This window comes from Zea mays, chromosome 3, assembly GCF_902167145.1.
Source record: "Zea mays cultivar B73 chromosome 3, Zm-B73-REFERENCE-NAM-5.0, whole genome shotgun sequence".
Taxonomy (NCBI): Eukaryota; Viridiplantae; Streptophyta; class Magnoliopsida; order Poales; family Poaceae; genus Zea; species Zea mays.
Genome location: NC_050098.1, coordinates 214,834,437 through 214,853,318, shown reverse-complemented (window position 1 = coordinate 214,853,318; position 18,882 = coordinate 214,834,437).

The window sequence follows — 18,882 nt, the reverse complement described above, 5'->3', positions numbered from 1 at the left end:
GCGGAACCAGAACTCCGGCGAGTTCGTTCCGAGCAGCCGAATGTGGTAGCGTTTAGAATAAGAGTAGGGAGAGCATCACTGGCTCACTCGAGGTATGATACACGTGTGAATTTGAACAGAGCAAGCACTAGAGAGCTCGTCCACGCGAGGGGTGTTCACGTCGGCGTTCCCGGATGACAACGCCGTGTTCACGGAGTCTGGTAGCGATAACGTTCAACCGCCCGAGTCCATGAGCATCCAGAGACCATAAGAGTACTAAAACAAAACGCAAAGGAGTAGGATTTCACCGGAATCACGCTGGCCACGACGGAGCTACACTCGGCGGCGTTGACAACCGTGTTTGGGGAAAACCTGGTGACTGCAGGCTACGGGGAATGAAACGAGCTGGCTGAGAGTGGGTTGGGCGCGTAACACAAAGACAAAACTGGGGGCACCTTCAATTTAAAGGCCTCGGTCGAACTTATCACAAATTTGGATTGGGGATCAGCTCACGGCGACCTGGATATTTCACAGTGATCTATGCATCGTGGCGCGCGAGGAGAAAACGATGCAGGAGGGGTAACTGACTATCCTCCACGATCCTTACGACGTGGAGAATGCTTTGCGGCGTGGCACGGTTGAGTGAAACGGCGAGCTCCGGTGATGGTAAGCTCGGCCGACCGTGCGGCAAGTGGATAGGACGGCCGGACCAGCTAGCAATCGCAATTCATCCCGCCCCAGATCTTTTCACCCATCCCCAGTGTTATCCATTCTTCACCGAGCACGAATCTCCCAGGCAAAACTTGGATCTTGGCGCGAGTTCACCGGCGACGGGTACACTGTACCTGCGTTCTTCGTCAGGGCGCTGTTCAATCTGAATTTTCCTTTCGAAGTCGCCTGACAATGCATTTTTGAGCCACATTTACTCCCTGTTCTAGGCAGTAGCACACCTACCTTCCTTTGACGAAGTTGTGCTCCAATATATGATCTCCAATCTTGTCACAGTGACCCAAGTCTTAACTCCACTGGATTAGTCACAATTTGACTCCAAAGGTTATCCAATGCCACTGATCATATATTTTTCGGACTGTTTTAGTCTGACAGCCCATCTTTGGGCTCATTTATCTTCAAATTCTTCATAACAACCATGGTTACTCCCTTAAACAAAGTTATTCTCCTTTGATAGATCTACAATATTGATGTGGTGACCTAGGGCAAAATCCCTTTTGTTTGAAAGCTACAAGGTCCCAAAGTTGAACCTATTTTCTGAAAATCAGACTTAGCCATATGGTTATAAAAGTGGTGTTTTTGCAATTAGGCCCAAAACCTAGGGTTTAAGTTGCAAACCCACATATTTGTGAACCAAATGACCAAATATGCTTTAACTTCACAGTTTTTACACTTTAATCCACAAGTGCACTAATTTTGCACTTAGCCCCCTAGGGTTTAGGTTTAGGGCTTTCTAAGGTTCTTTTTGCAGTTCTTGATACCTCTAGGGTTTGGATATCCCATAAGTATATTCAAGGTGATATTTTATGGTCATCTCTAATAAGTTTTGAAGTTTTCTTTTGTTTAAATCTTGTTTGCTCTTTTATACCCAAACTAGGGTTGAGTTCCCTATACTAGGGTTTTATTTGCAAAAAGTCATAACAATGCAACTTGTTTAAAATTTTTGCCTAGTAGATGCACTCTAGGTGTATCAAACATATGAAATGCCCATGCTTATGATGTTATGCTCAAGTTTTAGTGACAGTAACACCAAGGGTGTTACATCCTTTCCCCCATAAAAGAATCTCGTCCCGAGATTAAAAGTCCTAGGGTAAGTAGTGGAAAAGAAAATGCTTCACATTTTTATTTCCTTATGTCTCGTACAAGGCAGGGGTGGTTTGAGGCTCACTCCTTTATTACAACAATTATATACATATCACAATTTACATGAGGCTAGAAAGCCTGGGAAATTCTTTTCTAAAAAGTCTTGAGTCTCCCATGTAGCCTCATCTTCTGAATGTTGGTTCCACTGTATCTTGTAAAACTTGAGAGTTCTTCCCCGGGTAATTCTGTCCTTTTGATCCAAGACTTGAATAGGGTGTTCTGAATATGTCAAGTCTGGCTCTAGGGCAACATCCGTCACTTCAATGGTTCGATCGGGTACCCGAAGACACTTCTTCAGTTGAGACACGTGGAACACATTATGTACAGCAGACAAGGTTTCGGGTAGTTGAAGTCGGTATGCCACTGGTCCATACCTTTCAAGAATTGGAAAAGGACCAATGTTTCGGGGTGCAAGCTTCCCTTTAACCCCGAAACGTGATATACCCTTCATTGGTGACACTTTCAAATAGACATAATCCCCGACCAAAAAGTATAAGGGTTGTCGTCGCTTGTCTGCATAACCTTTCTGACGAGCTTGGGCTTTCTTCAGGTTATGAATTATTCGTTGAACTTTTTCTTCGGTCTCTTTTACCATATCTGGCCTGAAGAAACTCCTTTCGCCTGGTTCAGACCAGTTTAACGGAGTGCGGCACCGTCGGCCATACAAAGCTTCGAAGGGTGCCATCTTAATGCTTTCTTGATAGCTATTATTATATGAGAACTCCGCTAATGGTAAGCAATCATCCCATTTCCGTGGGAATTCCAAAGCACAAGCCTATAGCATGTCCTCAAGTATTTGATTCACCCTCTCAGTCTGCCCATTGGTTTGCGGATGATAGGCCGAACTATGGAGCAACTTAGTATCCGGTGCTTTGTGATGTTCTTCCCAAAATTTAGACACGAATTGCGGTCCACGATCCGACACTATCGTCTTTGGAACACCATGCAAACTGAGAACACGGGCAATGTATAATTCTGCATATGTGGCCACTGTATACTTTACCCTGACAGGAAGGAAGTGGGCAATCTTTGTAAGTCGATCAACAATAACCCAGATAGAATCATATCCCTTGGTAGTCCTAGGCAATCCCACAATAAAGTCCATACTAATATCCTCCCATTTCCATGTAGGGATAGGTAAAGATTGTAATGGACCGGCAGTCTTCATATGTACGGCTTTGACACGTCTGCAAGTGTCACATCTTGCCACATAGCGTGCGATTTCAATCTTCATCTTTGTCCACCAATAATGCTGTTTTAAATCATGATACATCTTAGTGCTTCCGGGATGAATAGAATAGTGACTAAGATGTGCTTCATCTAATATTTGTTGGCGGATTTCTTCATTCTTTGGCACAACTATGCGGTTGTTGAACCATACAATCCCTTGATCGTCTTTCCTAAAGCACTTGGCTTTTCTGGCCTCTATCTTCTCATGGATGTGCTTCATACCCTCATTATCCTTTTGTGCATCAATTATCCTTTGTAAAGGATTGACTCAAGCTCTAGTTCATTTAAAGTTCCATGCTGAATCATTCCCAGGTTCAAATTCTCCATTTCTTGGCATAACGTAATGTCAGAAGTTTCCATTGTAAAATAATGACAAAAAAGTCTTGCGACTCAAGGCATCTGCCACTACATTAGCTTTGCCTGGGTGATAATGAATCTCCAGTTCATAATCCTTAATAAGCTCGAGCCATCGCCTTTGCCTCATGTTCAAATCTGACTGGGTGAAGATATACTTCAAGCTTTTATGGTCTGTATAAATGTGACAGATATTACCCAGCAGATAATGACGCCATATCTTCAGGGCATGAACCACTGCAGCTAGCTCCAGATCATGAGTTGGATAATGTTCCTCATGCCGGCGCAACTGCCTTGAAGCATAAGCTATCACTTGGCCTTCTTGCATTAAAACACAGCCAAGACCACTGCCTGATGCGTCACAATACACATCAAAGGGCTTTTCAATATCCGGTTGAGCCAATACTGGAGCAGTGGTTAATAATACCTTCAATTGTTCAAAGGCTTCATTACACTTTGAAGACCAATTAAATTTAGTATCATTCTTCAATAAACTTGTGATTGGTTTCACAAGCTTGGAAAAATCTGGTATAAATCGGTGGTAATAGCCAGCCAGTCCAAGGAAACTTCGGACTTGATGTACAGTGGTTGGGGGTTTCCACTCCAAAATTTCCTTGACTTTGCTAGGATCCACCGCAATCCCCTTGGCAGATAATACTTGTCCCAGAAATTGGATTTCTTCCAGCCAGAACGCGCATTTACTGAATTTGGCATATAACTGATGTTCTCTCAAGCGCGTTAATACAATCCGCAAGTGTTGAGCATGCTCCTCTTCATTCTTGGAGTATGTTAAGATAGATATCGTCGATGAATACCACCACAAACTTGTCCAACTCAGGCATAAATACTGAGTTCATCAAATAAGTGAAGTGGGCAGGAGCATTCGTCAGTCCGAAAGACATTACCAAATATTCAAATAACCCATACCGCGTAGTGAATGCGGTCTTTGGTATATCTTCGGGCCAGATACGGATCTGATGATAGCCCGATCTGAGGTCGATCTTGGAGAATACCCTTGCTCCAGTCAGTTGATCAAATAGAATGTCAATCCATGGAAGAGGGTACTTATTTTTTATAGTAACCTCATTAAGGGGTCTATAATCCACACACATTCGAAGTGTTTGGTCCTTCTTCTTGACGAAGATGGCTGGACAACCCCATGGTGATGAGCTTGGCCGGATGAATCCCTTCTCTAGTAGATCTTGCAATTGGGTCTTGAGTTCTGCCAGCTCATTTGGAGGCATTCGGTACGATCTTCTAGAAATGGGGGTCGTACCGGGCTTCAACTCAATTACAAACTCTACATCTCTTTCGGGTGGCAATCCAGGCAAATCTTCTGGAAAGACATCTGGGAACTCACATACTACTGGAATATCTTTGATCTCCGGTATAATGGCTTCATATATTCTGCCAAATGGTTTAGTTGGAATGGCTATGCGAATGGTCAAAAGAACTTCTTCTTGGCCATAACTCAATTTGATAGTTCTCAATTCCGTATTGAGAATAGCTTTATGTTGGGCCAACCAATTCATGCCCAGAATCACATCTATGTCTTGGCCTTTCAGAACAATCATATTAGTAGGAAAGTCCCGTCCATCCAATGTTACGGGCACTTGGAAAGCCACTTCTTTAGTAAATATTTGTCCCCCAGACGAATGGATTTTAAACCCTTCCCTTGATTCATGGTATGGAATGCAATGTTGCTCCACAAATCTCTTGCTTATGAATGTATGCGAAGCACCAGAATCAAAAAGAATAATTGCAGGGTAATTGGCCACGAGGCACGTACCCATCATCACCGGTTCACCTTCCGGTGTGGTGGCCACTTGAGTGTAATAAACTCGTCCAGTTTTCCTTGTATTCTTGCCCGCGGTATTGGTTGCCGCATTTCCCTTGGAACTTCTGGAGCTTTGTTGATTATTCGATTGATTCTGCCTCGGGTATGGACAGTCCTTAATGAAATGCCCGGACTTTCCACAGTTGAAGCAGCCAGTTGATGAGCTTGGAAGAGCAGGGAAACGAGTGCCAGGGGCACCTGGCTGATTTGTAGCGGTGGGGGCAGTGGTTGGACAGATAAACACTAGTTGCTTGAATGGGAAGGAGGGTGGGCACGATGAAGAACGATTCGGATTGAAAGGTCGGATAACCAACCTTTGCCTTTTCTTGGGGCCCTGATTGGGCCTGTTGCCTCCATTCCCCTTGGATTTTCCGGATCCTGCATATTTAGCCTCAACTGCCAGTGCTGTGCTGAGAGCCCTTCCGTAAGTAAGGTCGATGCAGGTGGCCATCTTTCTTTGCATTCGATCATTCAAGCCTCTCATGAAACAATTCTTCTTCTTTATGTCTGTGTTGACTTGATCGATTGCGTATTGGGATAAGTGATTGAATTTATTGAGATACTAGGTAATAGTATCCCCGCCTTGCTTAAGCTTCATGAACTCCTCCTGCTTCATATGGAGGACTCCTTCAGGTATATAATGCTCTCTGAACACCAACTTAAACTCATCCCAAGTGATCTGATGACCGGCTGGCTGAAACGGCCACAAAGTTTCCCCACCATGTACTGGCAGGGCCTCGCAGTTGTTATGCTGCAAACAGAGGCTTTTGAGTTTCTGAACACCGAAGAAGCCCGAATTTTTGTTCAATGACGCGGATCCATTCATCCGCCTCTAAATGATCTTCTGCTTTGACGAACAATGGAGGGCGCGTCTCAGAGAAATCCAGATAAGATGTTTCATGGGGGCCTTGCGGATATGCCCGCTCGCCTTGTTGTTGTAGTTGTTGACCTACCATCTCCCGCAGGAAGCGGGTATTGTCTGTTGTATCGTTTACAAAGGCAGCGATGGCCTCGGCTAGTGTCGGAGGTAGTGGGGGTGGATTTGGGGTCGCTTCCCTCCCACGGGAGGTACCAACCCCATCCTGAGCGCGAGTCCTGGAAGGCATCTGAGGCAAAGAACATTTGGAGCAATATAATATGCCATACAAACCATCCATTTCACATTACTTAAAAAGGTAATGTTACAGACTCGTACTTACAATAGGATTACACCACCTATTACACAATAATACTACTTCCATACTATACTATTCCTACTTTTTGTCACTCTAGGTAGCCTCGCTGTCAGGCATCGGAGACCATTCGTCGACCAACTTCATAGAGGGAGGGGGCCTGAAAAGGTCTAGCTCACCGCCAAGTGCTTCTCCCGCTACTCTAGAAGGTCCGGCTTCCATTCTGACAGGATCCGCAGGGACGTTCGGGTGCAGTTGCGAGTACAATACATGAACTTCTTCATGTAGTGTGTTGCAATAAACCTGCAAGCTATCCACGGTTGAGCTAAGCTCTTCCACTCGGGCTCGAGCTCTAGCTTCCTTTGCCCAAGCCAGTGAACGAGAGTTCACAGCCCAGTCAAGTGCTAGATCCCGATCCGCTAGCTGGTCTTGCAGTTGGCAGATGTCTCTTCTCACTTCATTGATTCTTTCGCCATCCGCGACCCATATGTCGTTCCTGCGTCGGAATTCTGATCGAAGCTGATTAACTTGAGCTTCTAGATCCCCGATTGGATCGTTACTACCGCTACTGCTGTCATCGTGTCTCAGGGCAAGCTGATGACGGGGTACGCCAATCGGCCCGGTTGACTTGCATGCAGTCTTTCTTGTACGTGGCGACATTTTTCTAAGGGGGAAATCTTATTAGCATAATTTTTAGCATGATGCATGTGTAATTATAGAATCAACCTTAGTTGATTCAACCTTCTATACATTGCACTCTTCCTATCTGGTCCCTTAAAATAAACTCTTCAGAGATACTTAGGTAAGAAGGGAAGAAATTTTCTAGATAAGTCTTAGAAAATTCTTTTTGAGGATGCCTCATAGTATCTGTAGAGATGGGCTTCGCTCCGATACCAGCTGTGACGGAACCTCCCAAGTCATTAGGCCCACCTACAGTTGTCCTTGTCCAACGGACCTCAGACAACCCTGCAGGTGCCCCTAAATCACTTGACAAGTTCGGTATCTGCTTTTCTTACTTTTCCCAAGTGCGTTTTACCCATCACGCATACATTACAAGCATCGGAGATACGAAAATGCGGAAGCAGTTACATAAACTTACCTTTATTTAAAAGTAAGACAGAGTTAAATATTTACAGACCAGAACATAATATATGAGTGTAGAGTATTATTATTACAAACCATGGGAGGCAAAACCTCCTCCCGATAAGTATCAAACAAAAAGTTTTATGGAGGATCCTTTCCTCCTGCAGCTTCACTCCTAGTGCTCTTCCTTTGGTACCACCTTAGAACAGAAGCAACAAAAGTTTGTCGCTTCTTCACCTAAAAACAATAGGGAATAAAACCCTGAGTATGGGATTACTCAGCAAGTCTTACCCGACTAAGGAAAAGACTCTCAAGGGGATGTTGGCCTTAAGGGAGTCAAGGTAAGGCTTAACAATAATCAAAGACTCTATTTGCAGAAATGCTTACTAAAAGTGGATCCTTAAAAATCCAATATTACTTGTCAGGTTAAGTAAGATTACCTAAATCTAGAGTTCTTGCTACCCTAGTTCAAGCACTTGACCTGCACTAGCCAATTTCTTAACAACCCTTTATCTCTACTGGAGTTCTACGTATAGGGCAGTGAACAAGTCTTCATAACCGCGAAGGTACGGCGATCCGAATCGATTATACTCAGCTGAGGATCTCCAATCACACGACATATGTAGCACTTAACCCTTGCATATGTCAACTCGCCACCGGGGTTCTTAAGACCAGATCAGGTTCACGCCAACCGAGAGCACAGATACACCACCGTCCAGCCTCGTGCCACGGAGGGTACATGCTACTCTCGCCATCTCTCCACTCCCATTGCGTGGTATCTTATTCTGGTATTAGTCTGCCCAAGGCGAAGCTTACCCATGACGAGGCATGTGACCAGTTAAAGGGTCCTCGGTCAGCAAGCCTACATCGAGACGGTCCTTAATTGACTCAGACGGAGACACTTCACCGAGACTCTCTCCTCGTGCAAGTCACCCGCCCGGTCTCAGCTTAATCATTTCAAACCCCAAAGTCTGGTACCTGGCAGAGGTACATCTTTTCCGATGTTGAACCCATCATGGCCATGATGGATCCACCATCAAGTTTTATTTTCAAAAACATCCCTCCCACTTTGCAACATCATCTTTTTATGAAGACAAAACATTTTGTTTTGCTAGAGCAAGACTAAGCATAGGAAAGACCTTTTGTAAAACAGGGATTCCAAGGAAGGTAATCAAATTCAAGGAAGGAAATGCAGGAATTGTTTTAGTAATCAACTCCTATCACCTAATGCATCAAGCAAGTGAGAAAGAGTTTAAAAGAATCAAGGAGGTGGCAAATGCACCGGGGCTTGCCTTGGTTTATAGGTGATTCAGGCTCGGTCCCTGTTGGGACTTGCTTTCCGGTGCAAGATGATCCAACGGGGGAGTGTAGCAACGCAAACAGGGTTTTTGCACGAGATGGCAATAGCTCTGTTAATCTAGCCTCTCAAGGGCACTGTGCGGGGGTATTTATAGGTATCTGAGTGCCCAGCGTCCGGTGTTAAGGACGCATGTGCCCTCAGACACCCAGGTTATCCCCGTAATATTCCCATAAAGCGGGGTTACAGACCGTAATTATAGGGAGACCTTTATAAATTAGGCCCGTAATGCGCAGCGGCCACGCAGGGCCTGTTACAATGGGCCGGATCACACGTGGGCCTCCATGTTGGACGGGGTCGCAAGATGAGACGACCTCGTCACAGGTCTTCGTCCGATGATGTGGGGGGCGAAGGGTGAGTCTGCCCGTCGTCTTGTCTCCATTGGTGCAGCGAGGACGGCGAAGGCGTCGAGCGAAGGGTGGCGTCTTCGCCTTCGCCCCAACATTTGCCCTTCGAGGGACCAGTTCGACTAAGTCATCTGGTGCCGAAGACGTCGCTAGATGGTGGAGACGCTGCCCTCGCTCGAAGTGGTTCCACGGGGGTTTTTGACATGACCGTTGATTGACGCCGTACTGTTGGATTGCGGGTTTCCCGAAGCGCCGCGCCCTGTGTATAAAAGGGGACGGGGGGCGGCGCGTTTTGAACTTTAACTTTCCGCGCACCGCGAAAACCCTAACCGCCTTCTCAAACCGCTCGCTGCTCGTCTGCCCTCCTTGCTCGTTCTCGTCGGAGATCTAGCCCGTGTGAAGCAGACCGCCCGCCGCCGCCGACGGTACGTAGCGATGTCGTCCTCTTCCTCTTCTGCTGCCGCTACACCGCCGGCCGACGCGTCGTCTGAGGAGACACTGAGCCATGTGGCGGCAGAGGAGTTGCGCGTCGGCGACACAGTGGAGTTCGGGGTGTCGCGGATGTCCTCGGTCCGCATGCAAGACATGCAGCAGCTTGGTTATTTTGGCGGCGGAGTGGCACGTGTCCCGGGGGCGGAGGAGGTCCCCGAGCCAGAAGGCGAGTTGGTTGTCTTCGAGGCTTTCTTCGCCGCTGGTCTTCGACTGCCCGCGCATCGATTCGTGGGAGAAGTCCTGCGCAGATTCAACGTCCAGGTCCACCAGCTGACGTCGAATGCCGTGGTGGCCCTGTCAAAATATGTCTGGGCAACGACTTCGTACGGCGGGCAGCCATCGGTCGAAGTCTTCGTGAAGTATTATTGTCTGCATTGGCAGAAGAGGATGATCGGAAATAAGATTGCTCAATTTGGGTTCTGTACATTTACGCCGAAGACCGGCAAGACTTTGATGGAAGTCGTTGAGTTGGTTCCTTGCGCCCGCAATAAATGGGGCAATTGGTGGGAGTTTTGGTTCTACGTTGCCGAGGGCACAGTCGAAGACCATCCGGGGCTCCCCGTGGCCGAGATGTGCTCGCATTATTACTCAGCGTACCCGCAGTTTGAAGTGGCGGAGGAGGATGCAGACGAAGGGGCCCTGCGGTACGCGGCCGGCATGAGTAGCGGGCGCGATTTGGTAGAGGAGTTTGTCGCGTATGGGGTGTGGCCCTTGGCGCGTGGCTGGGCGCTGGGCGAAGTATGCCCTCGCAAGATGCCCTCCCGTGGCGGGATGCAGGTGCGGAGTCCCGCCTTCGCATTGGATTTGCATGGCCGCGATCCCGCCGCATTCGTGCGTGAGGTGGAGGATGGGGCGGTGCGGATTGTTGGTCGCTATGTGCCAAGGACGGAGGCCCAGCGTAGTTGGGATATACGCGGATCCAACGATCGCTTGAATAGGGTCTTCGAGTTGAACCGTCTGCCGTATGGCGGTTATCCCGGGCAAGACGTTGTCGACCGTCGCGGGAAAAAACCGGCGGCGGAGACTGAAGACGACTCCGCGCCGGCAGCCGCCCCATCCTCCAAGAAGAGGAAGCTAGGTACTACGAAGGGAGGACTTGGGGTCTCCGATAGTTTTGCTATGGAGTTAATGGGGACATGCGCGGCCCCCGGGGGAAGGATGTCTTCGCCCGAGCTCTGGGAGTCTTCGGCGCGGATGCTGAAGGTTACCGGGGGTTTGTGGCCTAAGAACGTTCCTATCCCCCGCGCGGCCAGCGAAGACTTTTTTACATCTCGCATGGTTCGTGATATGAGAGTGTTTCCTTATGGACGGAATATTGCTGCTGTTGTGTCGGCAGTGATGGACAAGGATCGTCAGGAGGCTGCGTAGAAGCGTCGGGCAGTCATCAGGCTGCCCGAGGCTAGGCCGAAGAGGGTGTGGGGGACTGCGAAGTCTGCCGCCCCCGGCGGTAGCCAGTCGACGCTGGCGGCGAAGTCGGCCGCCCCTGGGTCCAGCAAGGTGGCGGAGGTCGTGAAGGCAGCCGGAGCCGGTGGAACCAAGTCCGCCTCGGCCGGATCCACGAAGGCCCGAGAATTGCCTTCGCCGGCGAGGCGCGTTGCCGACTTTGCCACCGATATTAGTGTGGACGATTATCTCATTGGTAAGCCGTGAGCCCGAGTTTTTTTTGACTGTTGATACGTTGCAGGATCGGGCGAGGGGCAACTTGTTGTTGTTCCGCCTTCGGTGGCGACCGCGGTGTCTGTCGTGGTGCCTGTGGCGAAGGGTAGCGCTCTCAGCGCTGGTGGTGAGATTCCGGCGCTCACTGCCGTGAAGGACGAGGCGGGCACTGTGTCCCGCCGGCTGAAGGAGGCGTCACAGCGGCTAAGTCAGGTAAGTTGAGCTAGACTTCGGTTTTTACCGGTTTCACTGGGATTGTGGTCTTATGTGTGTCTTGTAGGCGGCTGACTTCGCTGACCGCGTGGCGTCGGGGGCCCTTACGGCTGTGGTGTCTGCCGAAGTCGAGAGGCTTCGGGTGCAGCATGCTGACGCCGTACGGGAAAAGTCGGCCGCCGATAGCAAGTGCCGCAAACTGGCGGAGAAGGTGGGCGCGCTGGAGGGCGAAAGGACTGATCTCCGGCGCCAGCTAGCGGAGGAGAGGAGGGAGGCGAATTAGGCCCTCACCAAGGCGCAGTCTGCGCAGGCGGAGGCCAATTTGGCACGGGTGGAGGGTAGCCTCGCCAGGCAGAGCGCCGAGGAATGGGAGGAGCGGTTCAACGCTCTGCAGGCCCGTATGGAGAGGGCCGAGGCGTCTACGCGCTCGGAAGTTGAGCGGACGCGTAAACAGCTTATGGACTCATACCACGAGCTGGGCGCGCGGACCGCTGACTTCGAAGTGCCCGACCGAGAGTCAGGCCTTCGCTGCCTCGAGTGGCTGCAAGAGGAGTTGCAGGCGCTCCCGACCATTGTGGAGGGTTTTATGTCTTTTGCCTCCCTCGTCACCTGCGAAGGGGCGATGAACGCGCTGTCCCGCGAAGGGTGCCGCCACTATGAGGTCTTCGACCGATCTAATGAAGATTTTGAGCACGAGATCTACAAGGTCGAGGACCCGATGGTGAAGGAGTCCGCGGGGGCCCTCTTTGACCGGATGTGGGGCCCTCACGGTCATGAGGTGGTTAGGGAGCGGTCTGACCGGGCGAGGGGCCAGGTAATGTTCGTCTTTTGTTTAGTGTTGTTGGATGTGGGTTATACGTAGGCTTGACGAATCGGTGTGCTGTGTTTTAGGCGGCGCGTGTCGAGACCGTGGAGGACTTTAGATCTTTGAACAGTGCGCGGCCCGAAGCCGAGACGAACCCGGTGGCAGCCGAGGCTGAGGTCGTCCCGGCACCGCCCCCGGAAACCAGCGAAGGCTCCCTCGCTGCCTCTGCGGCTGCTGCGTCCGGCGGCGGCTCATCGCCAACCGCTGTGCCCAGGGCTGAGGATCCCCCGAAGACGGCGACGGAGCCGGCGGCGGAGGATCCCACGGCGGCTGGGCCTTCGCAGGTGGCTTAGTGGGTGTGGGTAGTTAGAGAATTTTGTCTATGTTGCTGAACCTTGGTTGCTGCGCAGGTTCAAGATTTTGGGCCTGCGCACGCAACCGCAACTGCTAATTTTGTGGCGGCTTCGACCGTGGATGCTGGGAATGAATTCGATGAGTCTGCTTCTAAGTTTTCTGATTTTGGTGACTCTAGGAGTTCGGTTGAGTGGACGGAAGAGTCGTCGGATGAGGACTTGGATTACTTTGCGGCCTTGGATGTGGCTGCAGCAGAGGCTTCGCCGCGTGCTGCGGGTGCTGAAGTTGTGCCTGGTCCGAGTGCTGGGCGTAGGCGGCGAAGGGCGGTTGCGAAGCGTAGAGTGAGTGAGGCGGACGGCGGTCAGCTTCGTGTGGGCAGGGCTGGCAATCAGGAATTATTGTCCTTGCCGGCCGTTGCGAGTGTAGGCGAGGGGGAGCTGCGAAGTCTTTTTGAGGGTGAGGAGCTGAGGATAATGCTATTTAACTATAGGGAGATGGAAATCATTCCGAAGGTTGAACCGATGTAAGGTGTGATGCCCTCGCTGTACATATGTAATAGCTTGTATGATGAGGATGTGTGCCTTCGCACATTTGGCTATGCTCATAAAGGCCTTGCGCACTTGGTCTAGTGTGTTTATTGTGTCGGTCCGGCGCACCTGTAGTCGATTTTTCGCACCTGTTGTGCTTAATCCGGCTGCACCCTTAGGCGACTTTTGCACGGATAGTCTTTTTGAGGAGGACTTCGATTTTTCGCACTTGTTTTGCTAGTCCGGCTGCACCCTTAGGCGACTTTTGCGCGGCTAGTCTTTTTGAGGAAGACTTCGATTTTTCGCACTTGTTGTGCTTAGTCTGGCTGCACCCTTAGGCGACTTTTGCACGGATAGTCTTTTTGAGGAAGACTTCGATTTTTCGCACTTGTTGTGCTTAGTCCGGCTGCACCCTTAGGCGACTTTTGCACGGATAGTCTTTTTTGAGGAAGACTTCGATTTTTCGCACTTGTTGTGCTTAGTCCGGCTGCACCCTTAGGCGACTTTTGCGTGGATTGTCGCATGCGGAGGGTAGCTGGCGCTGCCCCTCGCGGTGACTTTGTATTGGTCGAATGTCGAAGACCGTCGACGCGGTCTTTTTTCGACATAGATTTTTGCGGGGGATTTTTCACTTGTATATTACATGACTCCGCCTCATTAAAAACCTCACCCCACGGGAGGAAAAGAGTGCGGGCCAGAATAAGATTGTTTTTGCGAATTACAAGGGCGAGCTGGCCCTGATGAGTCAAACAAAAAATTTGCGCAGATTATCAATGTTCCAGGAATGCTCCAAGTCCTCGCCGGATGGCGTTGCGAGCCTGTATGCGCTGGGGGATGCCTTCGTCTTGACGATGAAAGGGCCCTCCCACTTGGGCTCCAGTTTGCCCCTGGACTCTGTCCGAGCTGTTCGGACGAGTACGAGGTCTCCTTCGCTGAATTCCCTCGAGATGACTGCATGGTCACGCCATGCTTTTGTTTGGGCTTGGTACTTATTTAGAGCCTGTAGGGTGGAGACGCGGTCGCCATCGATGAGATCCTTCGAAGTGGGTTCGTCCACGTCGGGGACAGCTGACGAGACTGTCCGTGGGGACCCATGTTTTATTTCTTGCGGGGTCATGGCCTCCGATCCATATAGAAGGCGGAAAGGGGTGAACCCAGTCGCCCTGCACTCAGTCGTGTTTAGCGCCCAGACCGCTTCAGGTAACAAATCGGCCCATTTGCCCTTTTTCTCGTCGAGGAGCATCTTCTTGATAGCTGTGAAAATTTTGCCATTTGCGCGTTCCACGACTCCGTTGGACTGCGGGTGGTATACTGAGGCGGCAAGCTTGGTGCCAATGGAGAAGCAGAAATCCTTGAAGTCTTGGCTGTCAAACTGCTTGTCGTTGTCAACTGTGAGTTCGGACGGTACTCCGAAGCGGCAAACAATGTTTTGCCAGAAGAATTTCTGTGCAGTCTTTGATGTTATTGTGGATACAGCCCTCGCCTCGATCCATTTGGTGAAATACTCGACAGCAACAAAGGTGAACTTGAGGTTCCCCTGAGCCGTGGGCAGGGGCCCGACAATGTCCAGGCCCCAGCGCTGGAGAGGCCATGTGTGGGCGATTAGTTTCGTGAATTGCGAAGGGCTACCTAATCGAGGAGAAAACTTCTGGCAGGCTTCGCAGGACCTTGTGACCCGATTTGCAGCGCAGATCATTGCGGGCCAGTAGAAACCTTGACGGATCACCTTTGCGGCTAGGGCCCTTGGCCCTGCGTGAGAGCCGCCGGTACCGCTGTGGACTTCGCGCAGGATTTGGACGCCTTCGGTCTCGGTGACACATTTAAGCATTGGTTGACTGACCCCCTTCTTGTAAAGCTGGCCTTCAATCAGCGCGAAGTCCCGGCTTCGATGTTTGAGGCGCTTGGCCTCGTTGATGTCGGTTGGGTGGTAGTACCCCTGTAGAAATAGGGTTATTGGTGCCCGCCAGTCTTCGGTCATAATAAGGTTGACTATGCGGTGGCCCTCGCTATCATTGGTTATTTGAAGCCCTTCGGGGCTCCGGACGGCTGGCGTGTCGATAACATGGTAGAACACGTCGGAGGGCAGGGACTCGCCTCTGGCGGCAGCCTTGGCCAATGCGTCGGCCTCCTCATTCTTGGCCCGGTCCACATGCTGCAAGGTGAAACCCTTGAATTGTCTCTCGAGACTATGGATGGCCGCGAGGTATTGCATAAGTGCGGGGTCCTTTGCTGCGTAGTCTTTCTCGACTTGGCCGGCGACTACCTTGGAGTCTGTTCTGATAATGCAGGTGGTGACACCGAGGGCTCTTAGTTTGCGGAGGCCGAGGATGACAGCTTCGTATTCTGCTATGTTGTGTGTGCATCTGTCAGATTCCAGAGCGAAGCTGAGGCGTGCTGCGTATCTGTGCTTGATCCGAGTGGGTGAGGTAATGACTGCAGCAGCGCCTGCCCCCGCATGGCACCATGCGCTGTCGCAATGGATTGTCCAAACCTTCTCTGCGGGCGGGTCCGACTGTGTTATTGGCCCAGTCCAGTCGACAACGAAGTCTGCCAGAACTTGTGACTTGATGGTTGTCCTGGGCTCGAATGTGATGTGGTAGCCGGAGAGTTCGGCCGCCCATTTGGCGATCCGTACCGATGCCTCCGGGTTCCTGAACAATTCGCCGAGTCCCCTATCTGATGTGACTCGGACCTTGAATGCTTCAAAATAGTGGCGCAATTTGCGCGAAGACATAACAACTGCATAGGCGATCTTTTCCAGTTCCGTCATATTGCATTTTGATGGTGTGAGCACTTCGGAAACGTAATAAACTGGACGTTGCCTGATCGCGCCCTCTACTGTCTGCTCCTGAACCAGTGCCGCGCTGACCGCATGCGGCAAAGCCGCAACATAAAGCAACAGGGGTAGCGAAGAGTCGGGGCTTGTAAGGACTGCCAATTCTGATAGGTACTGTTTCAATGAGGCGAAGGCCGCCGCCTGCTCTGGTCCCCAAGCGAAGTCTTTTGCGCCGCGGAGAGTTTTGAGGAAGGGGAGACTTCGCTCTGCGGATTTGGAGATGAATCTGTTGAGGGCGGCCAATCTGCCTGTCAGGCGTTGGACGTCTCTGGCTGACTGCGGGGGCGTCATGTTGATGATGGCCTGAATTTTGGTTGGGTTGGCCTCGATTCCGCGGTGTGACACCAGGTAGCCCAATATTTTCCCCTGGCGAACGCCGAAGACGCACTTTTCGGGGTTTAGGCGAAGTCGTGCGTCCCGCATGTTTGCAAACGTTTCGGCGAGGTCAGCAAGATGGTCCTCCTTACTTCTGCTGGCGATGACGATATCGTCCACATACGTGAATATATTTCTGCCAATTTGCCCCTCCAGCACCGTTTTGGTAAGCCGGGAGAAAGTGGACCCGGCGTTCTTGAGTCCCTCCGGCATTCTGATGAAGCAATACGTGTCGAAGGGTGTTATGAAGCTGGTGCTGGCCTTGTCCTCCTCCTTCATGTATATTTGATGGTAACCGGAGAAGCAGTCGAGGAGTGACATGACTTCGCACCCGGCCGCGCTATCGACTATTTTGTCGATCCGAGGCAGCGGGAAGTTGTCCTTTGGGCAGGCCTTGTTAAGACTGGTGAAGTCGATACACATCCGCCATTTGCCGCTCTTTTTCTGCACCATCACAACGTTGGCGAGCCACGTGGGGTAGGCCACTGGCTCGATAAATTTGGCCTCCAGGAGGCGATGTACCTCGGCCTTGGCGGCTTCTGTCTTCTCATCAGACATTTTGCGGAGCCGCTGTTTTTTCGGTCTCGCCGAAGGGTCGATTCCCAAGCTGTGCTCAATGATGGATCGGCTGACCCCGACCAGGTCGAGGGCGGACCAGGCGAAGACGTCTTTGTTCTTGGACAAACAGCGGAGTAGTTTCTCCTCGTCGTGCGAAGTGAGGTCTTCGCTGATGGTGACCGTCTGCTTGGGCGTGGCCTGGTCGAGGGGAACCGTCTTGGTCCCGTCGTTGCTCTGTAGCTGTGCTTTGTCGTGTTCTTTGTCAGTCAGGCTGGCGGACGCGGGGACCTCGCGCTGGGCCGTGAGGCAGTGCACATTTCTTTGTCCAGGGACGAAGTCCCGCTCTATGTTTCGCGTAGTCTGTTGGTTGCCGTAGACCGTGATGGTGCCTAGCGGACCTGGTATCTTCATGCACAGGTAAAGTCCATGAATGGCTGCCTCAAACTTATTGATGGAGCCCCGACCCATAATGGCGTTGTACGGATACACCATATCGACGATATCGAAGGTCACTTGCTCACTTCGGGCATTGGGTGCTACACCGAAGGAGAGAGGCAACTCTATTTTGCCGACAGGAAATGTGCCCTTGCCGCCGAAGCCATACAGTGGGTTGTCCGAAGGCTTGAGCAGGCTGTGGCTTATGCCCATGCGGTCGAAGGCATGGAGAAAAATGATGTCTGCTTGGCTGCCATTGTCGACTAGGACTTTGTGCAGGTCCCAGCTTGCCACGCTGCAATTGATAACCATGGCGTCGATGTGGGGGGCGCTGCGCAGATCGACGTCTCGGGCGTCGAAGGTTAGCGGCACATGGGACCACTTCGTCTGTACGACCGGACCGGTGATGGCGACGTGGTTGATGCTGCGGTAGTGGTCCCGCTTCTGCCGCTTCATGTCGAAGTCGGTGCTGGACCCCCTAGTGATCATATGAATGACTCCGCGATACGGCTGATCGGCGAAGTCCTCTTGCTTTGGGGCATGGGGGTGGTGGATGTTTTGTTGTTGCTGGTGTGGAGGTGGTGGTGGGGGAGGTACGATTTGTACTTCCTGGTGGTGTTGGTATGCGTGGTGCGGTGGATGCGGAGCGGGGGCGTGGATGTATGGCGGAGTGGGTTGCTGATATGTGTGCGCGACAACTCTAGGGTTGTCGGCTGGTTGTACCCGTGCCATCCTGTCTCTGGTGGCCTTCGTCTCTGGGCAGTCTCTGGTTTGGTGGGCGCAGTCTTCGCCGTGGAACAGGCAGTAAAATCGGCGCGGCTGCTGCGCACGTCCCCGGCCCCGACCGCGAGTTCCGTTACCGCGGCCCTAGGGGGATATTCCTGACGGCGAGGGGCCTCGCCAGCGGGGTGCTGGATGGCGATGTTGTGCACTTGATGCTAATTGCGGCCGTCCCGACCAGAGTCTGGCTGCGAAGGCCTCGTCCACGTGCGGCTGGACTGTGGAGTGTCTTTGGGTTTCCTCTGAGACTCGAGTTTGCGCTGGTGGAGCTCTTCGGATCTGGCATATTTTTCAAATAGCTGATACAACTCCTGGAGGCTCTTGGGCGGATCCCTGATGCAGTGACTGTAAAGGACGCCGGCCCGAAGGCCACTGATGGCGTAGTGGATAGCGATTTGGTCATCGACCGAAGGCAGCTGTGACTTGAGAGTCAGAAACTTGCGGTAGTACTCCCGCAGAGTCTCTTTTTCCAGCTGCTTACAGAGTGAAAGTTCAGCCAAGGCGTCGGTGTCTGGGCGGTACCCTTGGAAGTTGAGCAGGAATTTGTCCCGGAGGCTTCGCCAGGAGTCGATGGACAACGGGGGCAACCTGGAGTACCAAGTGAGAGTTGGGCCTTCGAG